The sequence below is a fragment of the Arachis ipaensis genome, chromosome B2 (genome assembly GCF_059453495.1).
Source record: "Arachis ipaensis isolate K30076 ecotype BB chromosome B2, ASM5945349v1, whole genome shotgun sequence".
NCBI lineage: Eukaryota > Viridiplantae > Streptophyta > Magnoliopsida > Fabales > Fabaceae > Arachis > Arachis ipaensis.
The window spans coordinates 8699448-8721914 of NC_142437.1; the positions used below are offsets into that span (position 1 = coordinate 8699448).

Genomic DNA, 22467 nt, shown 5'->3' on the forward strand with positions numbered 1-22467 from the left:
GATTATTTTAATAATTAATTACTTTATTAAAAAAATATAAATATACAAATATTGATCTAGTGTCATTTTTTACTTTTTACTCTTTTGATAATAAAATATTTACAAAATAAATTACTTATTAAATAAAAGCATTTTAGTAAATAATTTTGTAATAAATTTTAACAAAAGTTATTTTTTTAATTTTACTATTTTTTTGGGATGCTTATAGCTTTAATTTGATCAAAATTATTTTATTATTTTAATAGGCAACTATGTAAGAATGGCGGTATACAAAGTTAGAGATAGGACCATCCACTTTTATGCTACCTTATTAAGTCATAGTTTTTTTGTTCAATTCAAATAAAATGAATAAATAAAAATAATTAATTTAAGTTGGCTTAATAATTAATTTACTATTCTATTTAAAGTAAGTATCAAGAATTTAGATATTTCTTTACGTATGCAATAATATATTGATTAGAAACAAAATTTTGAATAAATCTTTGATCTACAAAAAGTTAATTCTTAATATGTCAAATTAAAAATATTATAGAAAATAATAAATAAAAACAAATTAAATAATATTTGAGTCAAATTTGATTGGACTCCTCACAATCCCAAGTCATTGTCCTGATGTTCTTTAATTAAGTCCAAATTGTTATGCTTTTTTGAATTTAATAAATTTTGCATAACTTTATAGCAATAATTGTTATGTGTGTTTTCATTTCAAAAATTAAAAATAATATTTTATATATTTTTGTATATTATTTCTTGCAAGACTTGGGTATATATATTAGTTTCTTTTATAAAATATACTGTGACAATTTGAAAATATTTATAAGAATTTCAAACTTTTATTTGGAACAAAAATTATATGATTGTAAATATAATAAATTAATAATAAAGGAGATATTTTTGAGACTTGATTTATATAAATTTTAAATTAATTTGTGGTGTAATTAAATAAAAAATAATTAATGGTGTGAATTAATTAAATAGAGTAATTGAAGGGTATTATTTTTGCCTCATTACATTGATCATGCAGTAGTGCGGGTGTTTAAATAGGGCGTGATTGGTAGTCCCTGAGCAATCTGAGAGGATGAGTGAAGCAATTGAAAAGCTGGAAAGTGCAAAAAGAAATTGTAGCAGCGAATAAGAGCCATCATTTGATTGGATTTGGTGGTACATGTTTATTATCTGTCAAATGAAAAAGCAAATGCAGTGTGTAGTAGTAGGTAGTAGTGTGTGTTTTCCGCCCCGCTCCATCCCCTCCCTCCACTTCCAAATATTCATTCCACAACACCTACTCACTACTCATTCAAAAAAAAAAATACTCGTCTATTAAAATACTCGCCTAGGTCTAATTTGGAGAATTTTTTTAAGTAAATACTCGTCTATTGAAATACTTTAATAATCATAATAAGGAGGGATAGAGTGGGGGAATAACAATAATTTCAAAAAAAATTGTTATTTGCATAATTAAAATTAGTATATTAATAGGAACTAATTCCCCGTTTTCTTATATAGATATAGTAATAATAATAAATTTAAAATTAATCAAGATAATAAATAACAAAATATTTTATTTTATAAATTATATATAATAAAAGATATTTTAAAAAGAATAAAATATATTTTTTTTTTGAAATTTGGCAAAAATTTAAAAAATACTCCTAACTTTTATTTTGTTTCAATTTTGTTCCAAAAGTTTTTTATTTGTATCAAATATACCCTCGACAGCTAAATTTTCAAAAAATTTAAGACCAACTTAACAATAATGCATAAGAATTATGCTTGATTTATTTGTGTTGAAGGTTGTTCTCATAAAATGATTGTTGAATTGGTCTTAAATTTTTAAAAAAATTAGCCGTTAGGACTATATTTGATGCAAATCGAAAATTTTTAGGATAAAATTAAAATAAAATAAAACTTAAGAATATTTTTAAAATTTTTGTCAAATTTTAGAGACAAAAATTATATTTTACCCTTTTAAAAAAATAATTTGAACACCATAAAAGTTATTTTAAATATTTTATTTTATAAATTATATATTATGAAAGAATATTTTAAAAATAAATTTAATCATTTTTACTCTTATTTTAAATAAATATAATAATTTTTTAAATATGAAATGTACGGGACTTTTTGTGAAAAGATTCAGAACCTATGCATTTGTTGTGTACGGAAGAAACCATAGCAATTATGAGGCTGATAGTGAAAAAGTAATGCTAATAAAGACAAAAAGAAAGCATACAAAAAATTAAATAAAAAATATTTTGAACTCATGAATTGGTGAAAAAGCTTAACTCATTGATCAACAAATTTTTTTCGTGTCACCACCATTTTAATGACAGTCTCTTTCAATTCCATCTGAGATAAATAAATATTAATATATAAAATGATAGTCTCTTCCAATTCTATCTCTGATTTTTCTCTGGACTACTTTTGTTTTTTTGGACCAAATTATTGTCCAATTCAGTTTGTTGTGCTTTCCATTATAGTATGATACTTGGATAAAATAAAATTTAAATTTAATTATCAAATATTTTAAAAGTATAACATAAAATTATTATTAGTAATATCTTTTAACAAGTTTTTTTCTTGTAACTAACTACCATTTTAAGTCATAGTTTTTTTCAATTCAAATAAAATGAATAAATAAAATAATTAATTTAAGTTAGGCTAATAATTAAGATATTACATCATTTCTACAGAAAATAACATTCATCACTTTCAATAAAAGTATCACTTAGGAGTATATAATGATAAGAAGTCTCTAATGCATTAATTTAATCATCAAATATTATTAAATATCTTCATTGGTTATTTATTATTAGCATTTATTTTGTTGTTTTACAAGTGCAAAAGCTTGACTTTTCTTCACCTTTTTGCGAAAAAGTTATTTTCTCAGGTCAAGTTGACGTTCCTACTTTTTTTTTTTTTTTTTGGTTAAATGACGTTCCTTCTTTGTTTCCTTAATTCCTTCTACTAAAAAGAATAAAAAAGATGCTGATTGATCATGCACTAGCAAGTAGCAACAGTAAATGGGCCATGTAGGAACTGGGTCATATTAATGTTTTATAGTAAAACTTTTATTTGTAGATTTACCGAAAAAAAAAAAAAAACTTTTATTTGTAGTTAAAAAAAATTATTTATTTGTTTTATTTCATCTTGGTTCTCCATTGTTTCTATTCCTAGACTCCTCAGTCAACCAAACCAAAATACTGTTATTACTGCGACCAAAAACATAAACCAAACCAATAATACTGTGCTTATAAATATACTGTATTTATACGCTATGTTTGAAAAATATTGTTCTGTATTAATTATATAAAATAGAAAAATTATATAAATTTTTAATAAAAAATTTCACTGTGTTATAATTTTTTATTAAAAATATTTTCTTATATAACACGATTTTGACACATTGTAATCAACTCTTTTGGTTTATTCTAATTGGTATAGTATGTACAAACACCAAAGCAATTTAAAAAAAATGAAATTAATTTTTTTATTCTAACATGCAATAACCAAAATATAATTTATTGCCTATTATATATTATTAAAGTCATCAGATTTTTATACTTAATAATAAAATTATCGTGGCATGTTATTGAAAAAAAAAATTTAGTTTTTTTTAATTATTAAATTAAATAAATTGTAATAGATAAATTATACAACTAATTGATTTCATATATCATACTAATTGATTTAGTTAATTCATATATATCAAATTAAATTTTTGGTCACTTAACTATGAAGCTATCATAGTTTCTTTTTTATTTCTCAATTTGTTTTGTTTGAGTGATTAAATTAAATCAATTATAAGTAATTTATTATTATATCAATTGTTTGATTTGAGGTGGAATTAGTGATATGGCATACTCTTTTGTCGATTTTTAGCAAATCGAATGTGGTTCGATTTTAATGATCTGTGAGTGAAACTAACTCCTCTTTTGCAGGTACCAGTTTTTTAATAGTGCATCAAAGATCCTCGAATTAGACCAGATTTAAAGAAAAGACCGAAAATGTAAGGTTCCACATCGGTTGGGGAGGGGAACGAACCATGCCTTATAGAGGTATGGATACCTCTCCATATTATGACGCGTTTTGACGAGTGAGTGTGGAGGGTTTCGGCTATCATCCCTATCGTTAAAGGCAAAACCGTGAGGCCTTGTGCGCTATAGCGGACAATATCGTGCTAGCATGTCTTATAAGGGTGTGGATACCTCTCCCTAGCATGTAGCATGACGCGTTTTGACGAGTGAGTGTGGGGGGTTTCGGTTATCATCCCTATCGTCAAAGGCAAAACAGTGAGACTTTTTGTGCTAAAGCGGATAATATCGTACTAGCGGATGGTCTGGACTGTTACAGTTTGAGCTCATGTTTCTTATGTCACACGGAGGGCTATATCTTATATGTATCTTTTCAAAGTCAAAAGTGTCGATAATAATTCTTTAGATGATAATAAATTAAATAATAAATTTTATAAAATTATTAATCGTTATGTTTTAAATTCATAAATTTAGTAAAATATATATTTTTTACTGAATTTGAACTAAAGCATAAAATTTATATTTTTTATTTTTATTAATTTAATTTTTTTAATATTTTATTTGAATTAAAATAAAAATATTTTTTATTAATATTTATATTTTAAAGCTTACGAAAAGTAAAAAAATAATTAATTTAATCATAAAAAATGTCATTATGATTAAAATCTCTTTTATCCTTATTTTGCATGCATAGTCTATAGGGAAAAAAAGTCAATTACTTTTGTTTCTTGATTTTGTTGCTATAACTAGTATTTATAAAATATTATTTTCTTTTTTAATTTCACAATATATACCTGCAAAATAAAACTATATATCTATGAAAATAGAACTACTTGCAAAGCTAACAAATAATACACCTAAAAGTAAATTAGTTATTTTTAACACAAATTAATTTTTATATTTAAATAAAAATTTTAATTTATCTAATACTCTAAAAGATCAAATACCAATTTATTGTTATTTTTTGTTAGAAACTATTTTGTCTAAAACAAAAAATTATTAAAATCAACTGAAGTATTACTGATAAATAAATGAACAAATTAAAGTCTTAAAATTAATATTTTTTCTGTTATAGACAAATTTTATTTTCTACTTATATTATGCAAATTTTGAATATTTTATACATATTTCTTCATAATGATTTATTATTATTATTATTATTATGATAAATTGCACCACATGCATATTAAATTATTCTATGGTAAATATTATAGTAACTCAATATTTATGATTCGTCTGTTTAATCTATCTTTTTTAATAAATTATTTTAAATTACTAGCCATTAACTAAATTATTTTAAATTATTGTATATAATATTTTTGTGATTTTAATTGCCAATAATAATACATGACAAAAATTGCATAAGTAAAAGAAAGCATATGTGTCTTTCAACTATATTAGGTGTTGGATTGCCGTGGATTCCATATTAGATAGGACTCAAATTAAATAAAAAAATACAACTTTATGATCTTTTTATTTTTAAATTTTTTATATTTAATCAATTTGAATTAGTCAATTGATTATTGATTAGTTTAATCTTTTATTTAAATAATTTTTTTAGAGTTTGAATACTATTTTAAGTATGTAATAATTTATTGACTAACAATAAATTTTTAAATTATACCTTCCAAATCATTGATAAGAGATAAATAAATAATTCTAAAATACTATAAATATAATAAGATAAATAATAACGACTTTAATTTCTTAAATAAAATAAATTGAGTAAATAGCCAAAATCGTCCCTGAAAGATATCCCAATCTCCATTTCGGTCCTCAAAAGATAAAGTTAGTCGAAATCGTTCCCGAAAGGCACACGATTGGTCACGTTAGTCCTTCCGTCACTTGGATGATGACGTGGAGGGCTAATGCCACGTGTCACAAGATGATTGGTTGACGTGTCAGCTCAGTGACACCTGGCATGCCACGTGTTAGATCAGTGACACGTGGCATGTCACGTGGCATGCCACGTGGCACTTGATATGTAAAAAAATTATTTATAATTAAAATAGTTCTTGAAAGTTCAAACTTAAGTCATTTTCATCCTTGAAATTTTAAAAATTAATCAAATTAGTCCTTATATAATTTTTTTTATTTTTTCTTGATAATATTAAATTTAAAATATCTTTTGATACTACTAATTTTAATAGAAATGTAATTGATAAACAAAAAATTAGAAATTGTATCTTTTCTTCTTAAAAATTATCTCTCTTATTCTTTTCTATTCTAAAACCTTTTTCTTAAAAACGGTGACGAGGAGGAGGAAGACGGTGACGAAGATGAGTGTTGACGAAGGGAAATGTGGCGTTGTGAATGAACGCCGAGAAGGAGGAAGGCAGCGTTGAGGATGAGCGCAGAAGAGGAAGATGGCGCGGATGAACGACGGCTGAGGATGACTTCTCAATGTGCGCCTCTGGGTTTTCGATGTGGGGGCAAACGTGACTTCTCTCTGCTTCTTTGAGTAATTTGTACGGGTTTAGTTCATAATTTGATGGTTTAAGATTTATTTTATAATTTTAAAATCAAAATTTTGAATTTTGAATAATTTGATTTTTAGATATGTATTTAAATTATAATATATTAATAATTAAATATATTAAATCTGAAATAGAAATTTAAAATTTAAATTTTAAATTTTAGTTTTTTTAGATTGTATTTTAAATGTGTATTTAATTTTAAAAAGACAATAAATTTATTTATAATTTTTAGATGTGTTTATTTTAATTTTTTTAAATTATTGTAATAAAATGCTGAATATTGTACCATTTTTAAAGAATACCTAGTTGAATTGAACTAATTTTAAGGATGCACATATATATTTTTTAGTTTTTGAGTTACATACCTTTGGCTTGATTGTCCCCCCAAAAAGTTATTCCATAAGTAATCCGCTAAACGGTTAGCATGATGAGCAGATGATAATCGATAGCCTTCACTAGCACCTCCAATTGAGAGCAAGACACTGACATTTTTACTTTGGCAATTTTTTATGCCTTTGCCCACTTTTTTGTGGCAATTAGGAACATTGTTACAGTGACTTGCTAGATTCACATGGGGTGGTCTATTGCGATTCCCAAATTTACTTAGGAATGCTATGTTGACAATTTGATAAAGTCCTGAGTTACATGCTTCTGATAATGTTCCTTCATGAAGTTGTTCATCACCTTGGCCCCAGTAAGTAACAATACCACAATTTGCAGTGGAAAATAACACAAGGAAAATTAGAAGGAATAAGAGAGATGAAAAGTGTGATGGTTTATTCTCCATGTTTTGTGTTCTTTTGGTTGGTGCGGTTTGGGATGACTTAGTGCATGCCAATTTATAGGACATTTGAATTGTTTTTGACATAGAAATACAATAAAAACAAACACAACATTTTAAAGAATATTTAAATTATTGAGTAAATTTCTTTTCCGGTCCTAACTAAGGACCTGACGTTCCCTGACCATTAAAAAATAATAGTACAGTCCTTATTCATTCTATCCATGTGACTAAAAGGACTTCTTGTTGGTTTTTGGGTAAAAAGTAACCGAAAGAGCTTAATGGTCAGGGAGCGCCAAAAAAATCTTTCGATCCCATTGAGAGAATGAATAAGGACCGTGTTGTTATTTTCTAATGGTTAGGGAGCGTTAGGTCTTTTTCATAAATGGTAGGGACCGGAGAAGAATTTTACTCTAAATTATTAGTCGAATGTTTATATTGCTAATTAAGAAAAATAATTTTAAAAAATACAAACAACAAATAAGATTATAAAAAATCTAAAAATATGACAAAAATAATTAGATATTAAGTATATATTTACAAAAGGATTTTAGAAATCAGATTTTTTATGTGATCTTTTTAAGAATTATTAGAAAAAAATATATATTTATTTTTAAAATTTGATATTTTACACCAAGTGAATTTAATTTTTTTTTTGAATGACTAATTTTTTAAAAAAATTAAAAAATCTATAGATCCAATTTTATTTTGATATTTTGTGTTCACCTTCTTAATAGTTATACAAATATTTTTTAAAAAATTTAGATCAAATAAATAAGTTATTTGTTAAATACAAAAGTTATTTGATACTAATAAAAATATAATATTTTTATAATTTTTTAAATTATTTTGAGATTTATTATTATCATTCATATTTTTCGAAGTTGTTTTTATGAACATTATGAACTTTCAGTACTATTTTAATAGTTTATTTCTCTATAAATTTTTGTTTCAAAGATCAAAAAGATATTGTTCAATAATAGTCATTATTACAACATTTAGCATTATAGGAATTAGTAATCACACACTTCTATTTATGATGTTTAAAAAAGAGTAAATTAGTATGTTGATAGTTTAAAATTAAGTTGTACAGTCAATTATAAATTTAAGGATATACATAAACGACTAAGCAGTAAGTAAATAATAGAAGATTATGGTAATTAACTATTGATGAGATGATATAGTATGAAAATTTATACAGGCATGCAATATAAATTAATTAATCCTTAAAAATAACACAAAAATGGCAAATACATAATTTTTAATATTTAAAATAAATAATAAATAATATTTTTTGTCCTTATAGTTCTTTTTTCTTTTAAATATTGACTTATTTATACTTGTTAGGAAAAGTGGAAACAAAAAATTGAAGTAACTTATAAAGAGAAATTATTCCAGTGTGTGTTGGAGTATATCTATATTCTGAAATTATTTATATCCACTTTTTTTAATTTTTTATATAATTCTCAAATAATATTATCAACAAATATAAATATGTATGAATTTTTACAGAACATGCATAGGTTGTAATTAGATATTACATCTAAAATATAAATATAAAGATGAATAAATTGAAATAGAAAAATAGAGATATATTTTTGTTTCAAATTTTAGAAAAATTCACAAATACAGAAAATGTGTCTCTAATTCTGTATCTATTTGTAATATTTAAAAAAGAAACTAATATAATCTCACAATCATTTTTAAATATTTAATTTCATTTTATTTTGTCACATAATAATTTATTTAAGTGAAATAATTTTTTATTTTTGCATTATGCCATAAAATTTTTATTATATTTTTATCTTCTCATAATTTCTATCCTTATATAATGTCATAAAATTCTTTTCTAATATTATGTCTCTTTAATAGTTATAATTGAGTTCTAATATTTATTTTATTTTCTAATATAATCATTTTTCATTATTTTTCATTGTAAAATTGATGTTTAACTTTAGTTTTTCATACTTTTTACTCTTTACCTTTATATAGAATATTCTATACTTTCAATATTAATGTTATTGTTAATTTTTTTTAATAGCTATAAATTGAGTCAAAATCTAATTCATTCTCTCTTTTTATATTCACTCCTTATATTTAATATATATAAATCAACATTTATTTTATACATTTTTTTATTATTTTTTACGTAATCTTATATACCTCTTTCTCATTTTTTTTTCTCCACTTTTACTATTCACTAATTTTTTGCACAATTATACGAAGAATTTAATTGATGACTATAGTTTTTATTTTTATTTTTTTAGTTTGCTGAACTTATATACTAAATGAATGTGTAATTGTATTCGTTAATTTTCTATTTTTTATATAACTGTATATATTAGTTATATAAAATTTTTGTCCCATATATATCACTTCTTTTTCTATTCAACAATTTATATTTTTTAATATTATTTATTTTTAATAATATTATTAAAAATACATATTATTATAGTTCATAAAAAATAAAATTAAAAAATTAAACACTATTTTCAATTATTAAAATATTAATTGTATTTATATTTACTAATTTATCTCTAAATATTATAATATTTTAAATTTATACTGGATAATATAATTAATTTAACTCTTTGTTGTGTATCGTATAAATCTTAATTTAATTATTAGTTAATAGGGAACTGATTTAAACTATATTATTCTTTAGTCGACAATATAATCAACGCGTACGTAGGTTTTACTGACAAAAAATAAATAATGAGGACAAGATATTAATTCGATAAAGACTAATTCAGATTCGAATAAAGATAAGATAATTATTTAAGTGTCTACTCTTATTAAATAACTTGTTATTACATATGGGCCAAATGTTTTCAGTCATTTAATATAGTCTATATTCATGTTGTTAGAGATATAATTTATATATTTTTTTATTAGTTTAAATTTTAAAAAATAATTTTATAATATAATATCAAAATTTTTATATTTAATAAATTTAAAATTTGATTATTAGTGAAAAAAATAGTATAAGATAAATAAAAATATTTATAAAAAATTTAAACAAAATCAAATGAAATTTTATTACTCGAAAAGACATGCATGTTGTTTGCATAATTATTTTTGTCTCATACACTATTATTTGACTTAACTGGTCAATTTATTATAACTAATAATAACTCCCATTGCTATCTATTTATTTTTTTTAACCAATGATATATCTATATTCAACTTTTAACACACTACGAACGTGCGAAACGACCCTCCACACTACCATCTACGAATTATTTATTGTTAATTTTTAAAAAATATTTATTATGAATAAAAATTAGGATCTCGCTAGGGAGACAATGGATTATTTGTACAATGTGTACAGTGGGTTATTGAGTTATAAACCATCCGAATACTAGGCATAATAAACATTTTTCCGAAAGATTATTTGACCTTTCGGATCTAGCGCTCTAATACCATGTCATGATACCACTCAGTGGCGGAGCTTCACTCAGAAAAGAGGGCCATGGCCCCCCCAAACTTTTTATAAAAAAATTAGTAATATTTCATCAAAAATGAAAAATAGTTCAATTGATTTAAATGCTTTACTATAATCGCAAAATAGTGAAACACGCTACTGCCTTTGCTTCTCAAAATAGTGAAACACGCTACTGCCTTGCTTTGCTTCTCTATTCAACAAGCAACACTCCCTTTACCTTTGAGTTCAAATATAAAAAATTAGGTATTTTTTATTTATTTAATTTAATATTATTTTATATTTTACTATTTATTTAATTTAATTTTTTATATGATAAAAGTATTATAATATTTAATAAGTATTGATATTATTGTATTTTGATAAATTCATAAAAAAAATTCAATAAATATTATAAATTTTAATATTTATCCTTCTAACTTTTTTTTATATATTTTACAGAATATATATTCAAATTTTATACAAAATAATGATGAAAAATCAAAGAATTGATGCATTTTTTAAGAGGAAGGCTAATATTCAAGAAGGGGAACATATAACTTCTACAATATCAACACCTGTAGATAGTTCTTCTACTATAATGAATCACGAAGAAAGTGAGATACAACCTTCAAAAGTTCAAAGAGTTGCATTTGATGAGTTTGACCTTAATTCTTTAGAACGAGACCCTGGAAAACGGCTTCAAATTTGGCAATATCACCCAAACTAGAGAGATGAGGTTAGACGAGCTTATCTTAAATGGGATCCATATCAAAAGCATCTTGACAATTATCCTCTATCTGGTACGAAGCATCCAAGACGATTTCAATATGCTTGGTTTAGTATTTTTCCTTCATGGTTAGAGTATTCACCTTTTGAAGATGCTGCATATTGTTTATTTTGTTATTTGGTTAGCAAAAAACCCAGTAGACGTAATGGGTCAGATATTTTTATTAGTAAAGGGTTTAGAAATTGGAAAAAAGTTAATGATGGAAAGAATTGTGCTTTTCTTAAACATATTGGAGATCCTTGCTCACCACACAATAATGCAGTTGGAGCATGTCTAGATTTATTGAATCAGGCAAGTCACATCCAAAATGTAATTGAGGATCATACTTCTGAGAATATTCAAAAAAATTGATTGCGTGTAAAATCCTCTATTGATACAACTCGTTGGCTTACATTTCAAGCTTGTGCTTTCAGAGGCCATGATGAGACTCCAGAATAAAAAAATCGAGGTAATTTTCTTGAAATGATAAAACTCATAGCATCTTACAATGATGAAGTTGCAAGAACTGTGTTAGAAAATGCTCCATATAATACTAAATATACTTCACATCAAATTCAAAAAGAAATCTTGCATATACTCTCAAACAAGGTGAGAAAGTATATTTGTGAAGAAATTGGAGATTCCAAGTTTTGCATTGTAGTAGATGAAGCTCGTGATGAATCCAAAAGAGAACAAATGGCACTTGTTTTGAGATTTGTTGATATACATGGTTTTATTCAAGAGCATTTTCTTGATCTTGTACATGTCAAAGATACTACATCATTAACTCTAAAACAAGAATTGTGCGGTATTCTTTCTCGACATGGTCTTGATGTCTCTAATATTCGTGGTCAAGGATATGATGGGCCAGCAACATGAGAGGAGAATGGAATGGGTTACAAGCATTATTCTTAAAAGATTGTCCTTATGCTTACTATATCTACTGTTTTGCTCACCGATTACAACTTGCATTAGTTGCTGCATCAAGAGAAGTTATTCCTGTGCATCAATTTTTTTCAAAATTGACTTTCATCGTCAACATTATTTGTTCTTCTAGTAGGCGACATGATGAGTTACATGCTGCCAAGACAGATGAAATTGTCCATTTATTAGAGATTGATGAACTTGAAACTGGTAAAGGGGCAAATCAAATTGGTACTTTGAAACGAGCAGGTGATACTCGATGGAGTTCTCATTTCTCTTCTGTTTGCAGTTTGATAAATATGTATGGTGCAACGTTGACTGTTTTACAAAAGATTATTGTTGATGGATCAACTTATTCTCAGCGTGGCGATGCAGATAGTGTTTACAATACCCTGACCTCATTTGAGTTTGTATTGATCTTGCATTTGATGAAAGATATGATGGGAATAACTGATATTCTTTGTCAAGCTTTACAAAAGCAGTCTCAAGACATAGTTAATGCTGTGCAACTAGTTCATTCTACAAAAACACTTATCCAAAACATGAGAGATGACAGATGGGAGGAATTATTAAAAAATGTGAAATCATTTTGTGAGCAACATGATATTCTAATTCCTGACTTAACTGCTTCTTATGTTGCAAGGCAAGGACGCTCGCGTCACCACCAAAAAGATCATATTACAGTTGAGCATTATTTTAGAGTGGAGATATTTTTAGTCACAATTGATAAGCAATTATAAGAATTAAATAGCAGATTTAATGATCAAGCAATGGATCTACTAAGTTTGAGATCTACTCTCATGCCTAAGGATGCTTACAAAAATTTTGACATTGCTAAGATTTCTACTCTTGTTGATAGCTACTATCCCGAAGACTTTATTGAACAAGAGAAGATTAATTTGCCTTTTCAGCTTCAACATTTTATTCTTGATGTTTGTCAGCATCCAGAAATGAAGAATTTATCAACTATTCATGAACTGTGTAGATGTTTAGCAGAAACAAAAAAGTCAAAAGTGTATTACTTGATTGATAGATTGATTCGTCTGATATTAACTCTTCCAGTTTCTATAGCTACTACAGAGCGATCATTTTCAGCAATGAAAATAATAAAGACAAGGTTAAGAAACAAGATGGAGGACGACTTTCTTGCGGATAGTTTGGTTATTTACATTGAGAAAGAAATTGTTGAAAAGTTTAGTTCTGAATCAATTATTGAAAATTTTAAGTCATTAAAAACTCGAAGAGTACCATTATAAACTATTTTATATTTTTTATCTGTAGAATTATTTATTTATTATCTTATTAGTAACAAACTTAAAGAATAATTATATTTATAAATTTTATTTTGATATAAATATTTTTATTAAATTTTTATGTTAAATTTCCAGCTCCCCCAAAATTTTGGTTCAAGCTCCGCCACTGATACCACTCATCCCAAAAGCTTCAACTGATGGAAAAAGATAACACTACTGATTATATCTCTAATACTCCATAAACCTCCATTGTACACATTGTATAAATATTTCATTGGCTCCTCATACTTTTCCTAAAAATTAATAATATTGTGATAATAAGAGAGTTTCGCTGCCTTATAACTCCAACTTCAATTCGAGTGGTTCATTTTTTTTTTGTGCCATTAAATTGAAGAAATCCACTGATGGAATAAAATTTCATAGAAGCTTTCCGAGTTTGATGAGGTCTGGCTATTTTATGTAGGTTGCATTATATGAAGAGTCAACAGTCAACACCAAATATCTATTCTGATCTTAGAGTAATGTTTGGGTCAGCGTAGAAGTGAAGGTAAACATTATATATATATGATAAGAGTTAATAGACAAATTATATACGGGTTAATAGTAAAATTAATTTTTAAAAAATCGAATATTTTTTAAATTTATTCTTTTGAAAAATTTATCAACTAAATTGGTCTTTAATTTTTAAATTATAAATTAATCATATTCGTCTTTCAATGTCACTTCATCAATAATTTTTATTAATTATTAATGATATAAAATGTTAATTGACAATATATATAACATCTAACATGTTTAATTGGATATCGATTAAATATATTTATAAAAATTTATCAATTTAGTTGCTAAGTTATATTGACATTATAATTTATATAATTAAAAAAAGAGACTAAATTGATAGAGATTTTGATGAATATATTTGATCAGTATTTAATTGAAATATTAGCTATTACATATATTGTCATAGTGTCAGTTAATATATTTTCCATCGTCAATCATTGACAAAAATTATTAATGGAGTAACTAAAAGATAAATATGAACAATTTATAATCTTTAAAAGATTATTTTAATTGATAAAATTTTTTAAAAATAAATTTAAAAATAAATTTAAAAAATACTCTATTTTTTAAAAATTAATTTGACTATTAATCTTATAAATTTAATTTTATGTACAAATTTATATACATAATTTATTTAGCCATAATTCATTGTCACTTTTCCTGCCAAACATACTTAGGGAAAGGGTTTAAAATAAAAAGTATGGCACAGACCAAACAGTTTTGTGTTCAAGGATTTGAAGGTGATGACGCGTTTTTTTTTAAATAATATTTTTTAATTTAATAGAGTAAAGATTAATTTATTATATATTTAAAGATCTATATCACTGACTAATAAATTTATTATTTAAACAGATGAGTAAATCAATCATTTAAAGAACCTAAATTAATTTTATGACTTAATTGTATAAGAAAAAATTAAGAGGATAAGTCTGTTTTGTGATATATTTGATCACCGTTTTATTTATATTATTATATAACAAATTAGTGGTAGAAATGCAAATCAAGCATGGTAACACTAGGAAACAAATTAGTAAAATTTGTGATTGCGTGAAATGATTTAAAAAATTTGTATGATTTTATAGTATATTTATTATTTTTTATTACAATATTTAAAAATAAACAAAACAATAGGATGAATGATTAGAAATATTTTTAAAATACTGTTTTTACACATATTCTAAAATATACAAATATATTATTTCTTCGTGCAGTTTGGGAAAGAAAAAGTGGGTTACTTTTTTATCTCTTTTTGTTGGTTGTGCACTTGTGTGGAAATTTCAAATTAAGGGTAGCAAATAAATGAAAAAATTTTGAAGGTGAAGTTGAGTAGTTGACACAATGTTCCTACATTTTAGGCAAAATTTTATTACATTCATTTCCGTTAAGTTTATGTTAATTTTCTGGTATGTACATAAGCTCAGTCTTCTCTAATTTCGTAATGTACACGAATATATATTCATATAAGTTCTCTTAATATATTTACAGATTAAGAAGACTTTTAAATTTATCTTGAGAAAATAACACATTTATATAAATTTAAAAATAAAAAAATTTAGATTTGTTTCTATTTCTACCTTTTAAATTTTTTTTTTTGTGATAGAATATTGTGTCTCTTTATAATTTATAGTTCAACATAAAAAATATTTATTTTTGTTTTTAGTTGTAAAACTAATATTTTTTTCTATTATTTATAAGGAATTTGGATCCTCTAAATATTAAATTTTTACTTTAGAAGATAAAGTGTGATTTTCTATTCTTGAATAATTTCTCTCTCATATTTATTCTTGGTCCCACCTATAAAATAAATGGTGAGAGATCATACTTTACTCTCTAAAGTGAAATTCAAAATTTAGAGAATCAAAATCCATTTATAAGTGCCATTTAGTTATTTCTATATATAAAAAAAAAGTTTTCTCAACAAATTGGAGAAAATAATATATTTGGAATTCAAACAATTTAGTGCTAACATTATTGTTACCAATTGTTCTAAAAATACTAACTAAAATTTTTTAAAATATTTTTATAAAATTAATCATACTATGTATACATTAAAAATTCGATACTAATAAATCATTGCTATACCATTTCATAAATCTTTTTTATTATACTATTGTAAATAATTTAATTATTTTTATTAGTGATTTAACTAAAAATATGTGAATTAATATATATATATATATATATATATATATATATATATAAATATATAATAATTAATTTAATGATTATTTTTAATATATATAAAAAATAATTTATTATAAAAATTTGACACAAATATTAACTTAAATTTTTTTTATACATTTAATGATCAAATATTTTTTCATCTATGCTCTTTAAATAATGTCCGTGCCCATAAGACATACTTTAAAATTTTTTTTTCTCAATAAATTCACCTTGGAAAAGTATGAGGAGCCAATAGAATACTTGTATAATACATACAATGAAAATTTATAGAATATTAGAGATATAATTATCAGTGTTATCTTTTTTTATATTTTTGGGATTTATGGTATTATGATATGGTATTAAAGCGTTAAATCTGAAAAATCAAGAGTTCGATTCTTATAGTTTATTGTACATATTATATAAATAGTCCATTGTCTTCTAAGAGAATCTTGGCGGACATTTACATCATTATGTGGCGTTCATGATAAACATTAAACAATAGAATTGCTCAACACTGTTATAATAACTTATTATTGGTCTATCTTTCCTTATTTGGTTTTTTTTTTTTTTGGACATCCTTATTTGGTATTTAAGTGCGTGACAGCCAAGTTAATAAAGATAACAATATAATGAAAATGTTGCCTTATTCAAAGAATGGTACTTCTTACATACATGTTTTCACGATCAAATTCTTTTTACTATTTTTTTTATATATTTTAACACAATTGAATGATTATGGTGCTAAAAAGCCCATTTCTACACATTAATTGAAATTAAATTCTATGTGAAAAACCGAAAATATAACAACTTTTGCATTATAATATGCTCTCAAACCCATCTTCTCGAAAATGCAACTCAAAACATTATTAAAACAATACAGAATTCAATACTACGCAACAAAACATTAGTATAATATCTATTTATTATATATTTAATATATCATAATTAATAAAATTCAATTATATTTTTATGTTATATTATTTATTTTCAATCACTTTTATATTTTTTTTAAATCTCCAAACTTTAAAATTATGCCACATAGCACTATCTTTTAAAAAATATTAATAAATAAATAAATAATTTAATTACTTTATAAGACTTAAATTTATTCTACCTAATATAATTAATTTAACTATTTGTATATGGTGCAAATCTTTATTTTTTTTTTGAAAAAAAGACAGATAGATTCCTGACTTTTCAAACTTTTGACAAATTAATTCCTGACAAAATTTAAATACAAAAAAGTCTCTGACTTTAACAAACGGGGGACAATTTAGTCCTTCCGTCTATTTGCCTCTTATACACCTAACGGAACTGGCTGACGTGGCTGAAACGGTGTACAGGTGTCCGTTACGGTGCCACGTTGGAAGGGGGAAAAAGTTCGAAGGACAAATAAGTCATTGACGTCATTTTACAAATAAAGTTCGAAGGACAAATAGGTCCTTGAGAATTTTTTTTTCATTATACTTCTATTATGCTTCTATTATGAGAATTTAGTTTATAAAATTAGGCTAATTTTTTTTTTTGTATGGAAAAAATATTGGTGTTTTTGTTGAAAATGGGAGAATGTGGTGTAATTATAGATGAGTGGATTTTTTTGTGGGAAGTCAATACGTGGGGGGCGTGGTGAACACGTGGCATCATTCTGACCAACACGTGGGGGCGTGTTGAATACGTGGCAGCATCTTAGCCAACACGTGGGGGCGTGTTGAATAATTTCCACAATACTGTAATACACTTCAAATGTCAATATTCAACCAAAACACCAATTTTCTTTCCATATTAAAAATAATTTCTGATAAAATTATGCTTGTATTTTGAAATCTAGTTAACTTGTTTTATTCTACAATTTAAATTATTTGTATTAAAATTGTAGAAATTGGGCTTGTTATGTTTCTACTCTTTTTCTTAAATTGCATTAGTTTAGTTTTAGTGCATTTGTGTATTATATTAGAATTTGTTAAATTGCATTAGTTCAGTTTTCATCATACCAGTGGCATTAGTTAGCATCAGTTCATTTATGCATCAAGTTAGCATTAGTTCATTTGTGCATCATTCATGTATTAAGTTAGCATTAGTACATTTGTGTATTATATTAGAATTAGTATTTTTATACATAATAACATTACGAGAATATTCTTTTTAAATTATAGTTCATTTTGTTCTAACAGTATAAATTATGCATGACACAAAAGATTTATAAAATCAAACTACTTTTACAAAAAAATCGTAAGTTGACAAAAGTTTCCGACTAAGAAGACCAAGATATCTGCAGATAAAAAATTAAATAATAAGATTTTTAGTTATTATTTTTATATGAAAAAGTCTAATTTTTTATTAGTAATTAATTTTAACATTCGTTATCGAAAATTTAAAATAATTTAATGTGTATAATTTTACATTTAAAATATTTTAATTGTAAAAAAATATCGAATGACATATTTTGATTTGTCAAATTACTAATATTAAATATAATTATATATAGAGTAAAAATAGTAGAGAGAAATATAAAAATGGAGAGAGGTAGATGAGAGAATTTAGGAAATGAGTTTATTAATTTTGAAAAAAAAATTCTCAAGGACCTATTTGTCCTTCGAACTTTATTTATAAAATGACGTCAAGGACTTATTTGTCCTTCGAACTTTTTTTCCCTTCCAACGTGGCACCGTAACGGAGACCTGGACACCGTTTCAGCCACGTCAGCCAATTCCGTTAGGTGTATGAGAGACAAATAGACGAAAGGACTAAATTGTCCTCCGTTTGTTAAAGTCAGGAACTTTTTTGTATTTAAATTTTGTCAGGGATTAATTTATCAAAAATTTGAAAAGTCAGAGACCTATTTGTCTTTTTCTCTTTTTTTTGTTATTTATAATATTTTTTAATTTAATTAATATTTATTTAAGTGAAGGAATGTACTGATCACTTACTAAATTAGATGTGCAAATCTTAATCTAGTTTCCAATAACATCGAAACACAACTTTAACGTATGGAAACACAACTTTAATGTATTTAGAAATGGTTGACGAGGACTTGGGAAACTGATATTCAAGTCAGGCATATATTTTTGAGAATGTAAGTCAAATTGCACATGACACAGACAACTGTTATGCCTACACCCATGGGGTTTTTTTGTTTTTATTATTTTTTTTGCAATTATTATCTACAAATTTTGAGTAATTTGAGGATCCAAAGTTATGTAAGTAAGTGATTGGGACATTGTAATATGTTATTATGAGAATGGATTCTCTCCATTTTTTATTTCACCTAATAGCATAAAAATCGAAGGGTTAATTATTAGTAATTAGTAAAGTATCTCAATTGATGTACAATTTGTTTATTGACCATTGAAAAACAGTAAAAAAAAATATTGAAGTACCTTTAAAAAACAAAAGACTGTGACTTGATTATGTATAGTACACAGATTTTAGATAATATGGTTTCTTTGATTCGGATTAGACAATAAATTTAGAAGATCAAAGGTCACTATATGATTATTATGTATATTTAGGTACTAACTTGATCTCATAGTGCTGCTGCAAGAAGCAAAACACAATAGCAGATCTTCTATAGAAGTTGAATTTCTAATGCTATTTGTCAAATACTCGTGTGGTTTCTATTTATTCCTTTCAAATATACTTTTGTCAATATTTTGATTTATATTAATAAACTTAATACATACAATCAAAATATGTGTAAGAATAAATGATAAAGTTTGGATATTTGACTAAAATCCTAATCATAATCTTATATATTTTTATATTTATTTTTCTACTCCACCTTGTGATGGAATCCACTAGAGACAAGTCGCTCATCATAATCTAATCGGGTAATTACTCGTCCAAATACCGAGTTAGAACATAATGAGAGTACCCATAAGGTTAATCATGCTTTTTATGTGCATCTTTAGGAAGATGACGAACTTTCAATTAGTATCAATCGAATAGACCAATGATGGAATATTTGCAAGAGACTCCATTCTCAAGTCATTGTTAGTCCAGGAGATATAAAAATTAGGATTTGATAACATACTTTGAACATGTGTTCAACATCTTATTTATAGTGTTCAAATGGAAGATATCGCAGGGAATATGCTTCGTATGAGTCGGTATGCTCTTTTTATTTTTTTTTGTTCATACTATCTTTCGCTACAACAGGCTAAGGACTAGTTTGTCGCAAATTTGAACTCCCTCTGCTGTTGACTAATAAATTATTGTATACACAAGTCGAATTCAAACTTTCAACACTTGTTTAAGCAAATGAATGAGCTGATCACTCGACTAATCCAAGTTGGTTAGTCACTATGATGCACAGACACACCGACACGCGAATTTTAAAATGGGTAAAGTATATTTTTTGTCCCTGAAATTTAACAAAAGTTTCAAAATTACCCCTAAGTTTTATTTTGTTTCAATTTTATCTCAGAAGTTTTCGATTTGCATCAAATATACCCCTACTGGCTAAATTTTCAAAAAAATTAAGACCAATTTAACAATAATGCATGAAAATTATGCTTGATTTGCTTGTGTTGATAGTTATTCTTATGAAATTGTTGTTGAATTGGTCTTAAATTTTTTGAAAAATTAGCCGTTAGGAGTATATTTTATACAAATCGAAAACTTCTGAGACAAAATTGAAACAAAATAAAACTTAGGAGTATTTTTAAAACTTTTGTCAAACTTCAGGGACAAAAAGTATACTTTACTCTTTTAAAATCTTACATGATACGGGGACACATACATATAAAATATAAAGTATTTTTTAGATAGATCATAATAATATTTTAATATTTTATTGATATTAAAATATAAATTAAAATTTTTTATTTTTAATATCTTATTTTAATTATATCAAGTATTTAAAATATTTTTTTATTTTAATAAATAATAATATATATTATATTTAAATTTATTTTAAGAAAATATGTCAAAAATAAGACTGGACACGTGATGGTATTTAGATGTGTTCACGCGTGTTTGAAAAAAAAAATTATTTTTTATTAAAACATGATTAGACACGAGTGTCGTATCAAAAATGTGTCCCGCACATAACACACAACTCATCAAACACATCAGTACTATCACGGATTCTATAACATCCTAAGCTGACTCAAGATTCAAACCCTTGAGTGAGCTCCCAAACTACTACTATTTGCTTGGACTTCTCCGAACCCAATTCATTCTGGTCGTATGCCATCTTCTTTTTGGACTTTGCTTTTGGATCATGGCGTCTAGTGGGTCCTTTTTTATTTGTCCAATCCGTTTTGGTTCTCAAAATGTATCAATTTGGGTTTGGAATTTTTATTTTTTATTTTTTAAAATTCTAATTCTATTACAAAAAGAATTCAGTTTTATTTCTAAATAAAAAGTATAATTTAGAATGACGCATAATTTTGTTAATTTTAATATAATTAAATTTTTATTATTATTGATTTTTACTAATTTACCTTTAGATCAAAAGGAGAATAGATAATCCTCCATATAGAATTAAAAAGAAAACAAAACCATGAAATGAGACGAAAATAAAAAATAATTTGTCTATGGTATTTTTGGGTATGAGGAATTGGGTTTAGGATATAGAAAGTAATAGTGAACCATTTTTAATGTCTTAAACCCAATTCATTAGTCAAGGAGAAAGTGAAAGAAGGCGATATGAGGGTAAAAGTCAACAAGGAGTTGCTAATAGGATTGATAATATATATTTTATTTTTGGGTATTTAATCTAGACTAACTTGTTTGGATAGGGTTGTCTATCTGATTTGCTACGGGTAGGGTAGGGTAGGATGTAAATTTGTTTGTAGGCATCCTACCCTACTTGCACCTCTAATATATTATATAATATATATGTAAAAGTAATGTATATAGTGAAGAAAATGAATGTTGAACTCACAATATTCCTCTTATAAAAACTTGAAATAACTACTAAACTAGTCGATAATTATATTATTTGTAATTTTATGTTAGATTTCTTTAAGATTTTATTGCTTTTAGTTTTAATTTGAACTTAGTTTTTTATTTTCTATTTTATTAATATGTATAAAATTTAGAATGGTTTAATTTTATATTTGCTTAAATTTTTTTTAT

General features: G+C 25.0%; 1 pseudogene; it reads left to right on the forward strand.

The window, feature by feature from the left end:
• The first annotated feature begins 11206 nt into the window (after positions 1–11206).
• Positions 11207–13662, forward strand: LOC107626748 (uncharacterized; annotated as a pseudogene).
• The last annotated feature ends 8805 nt before the right edge of the window (positions 13663–22467 follow it).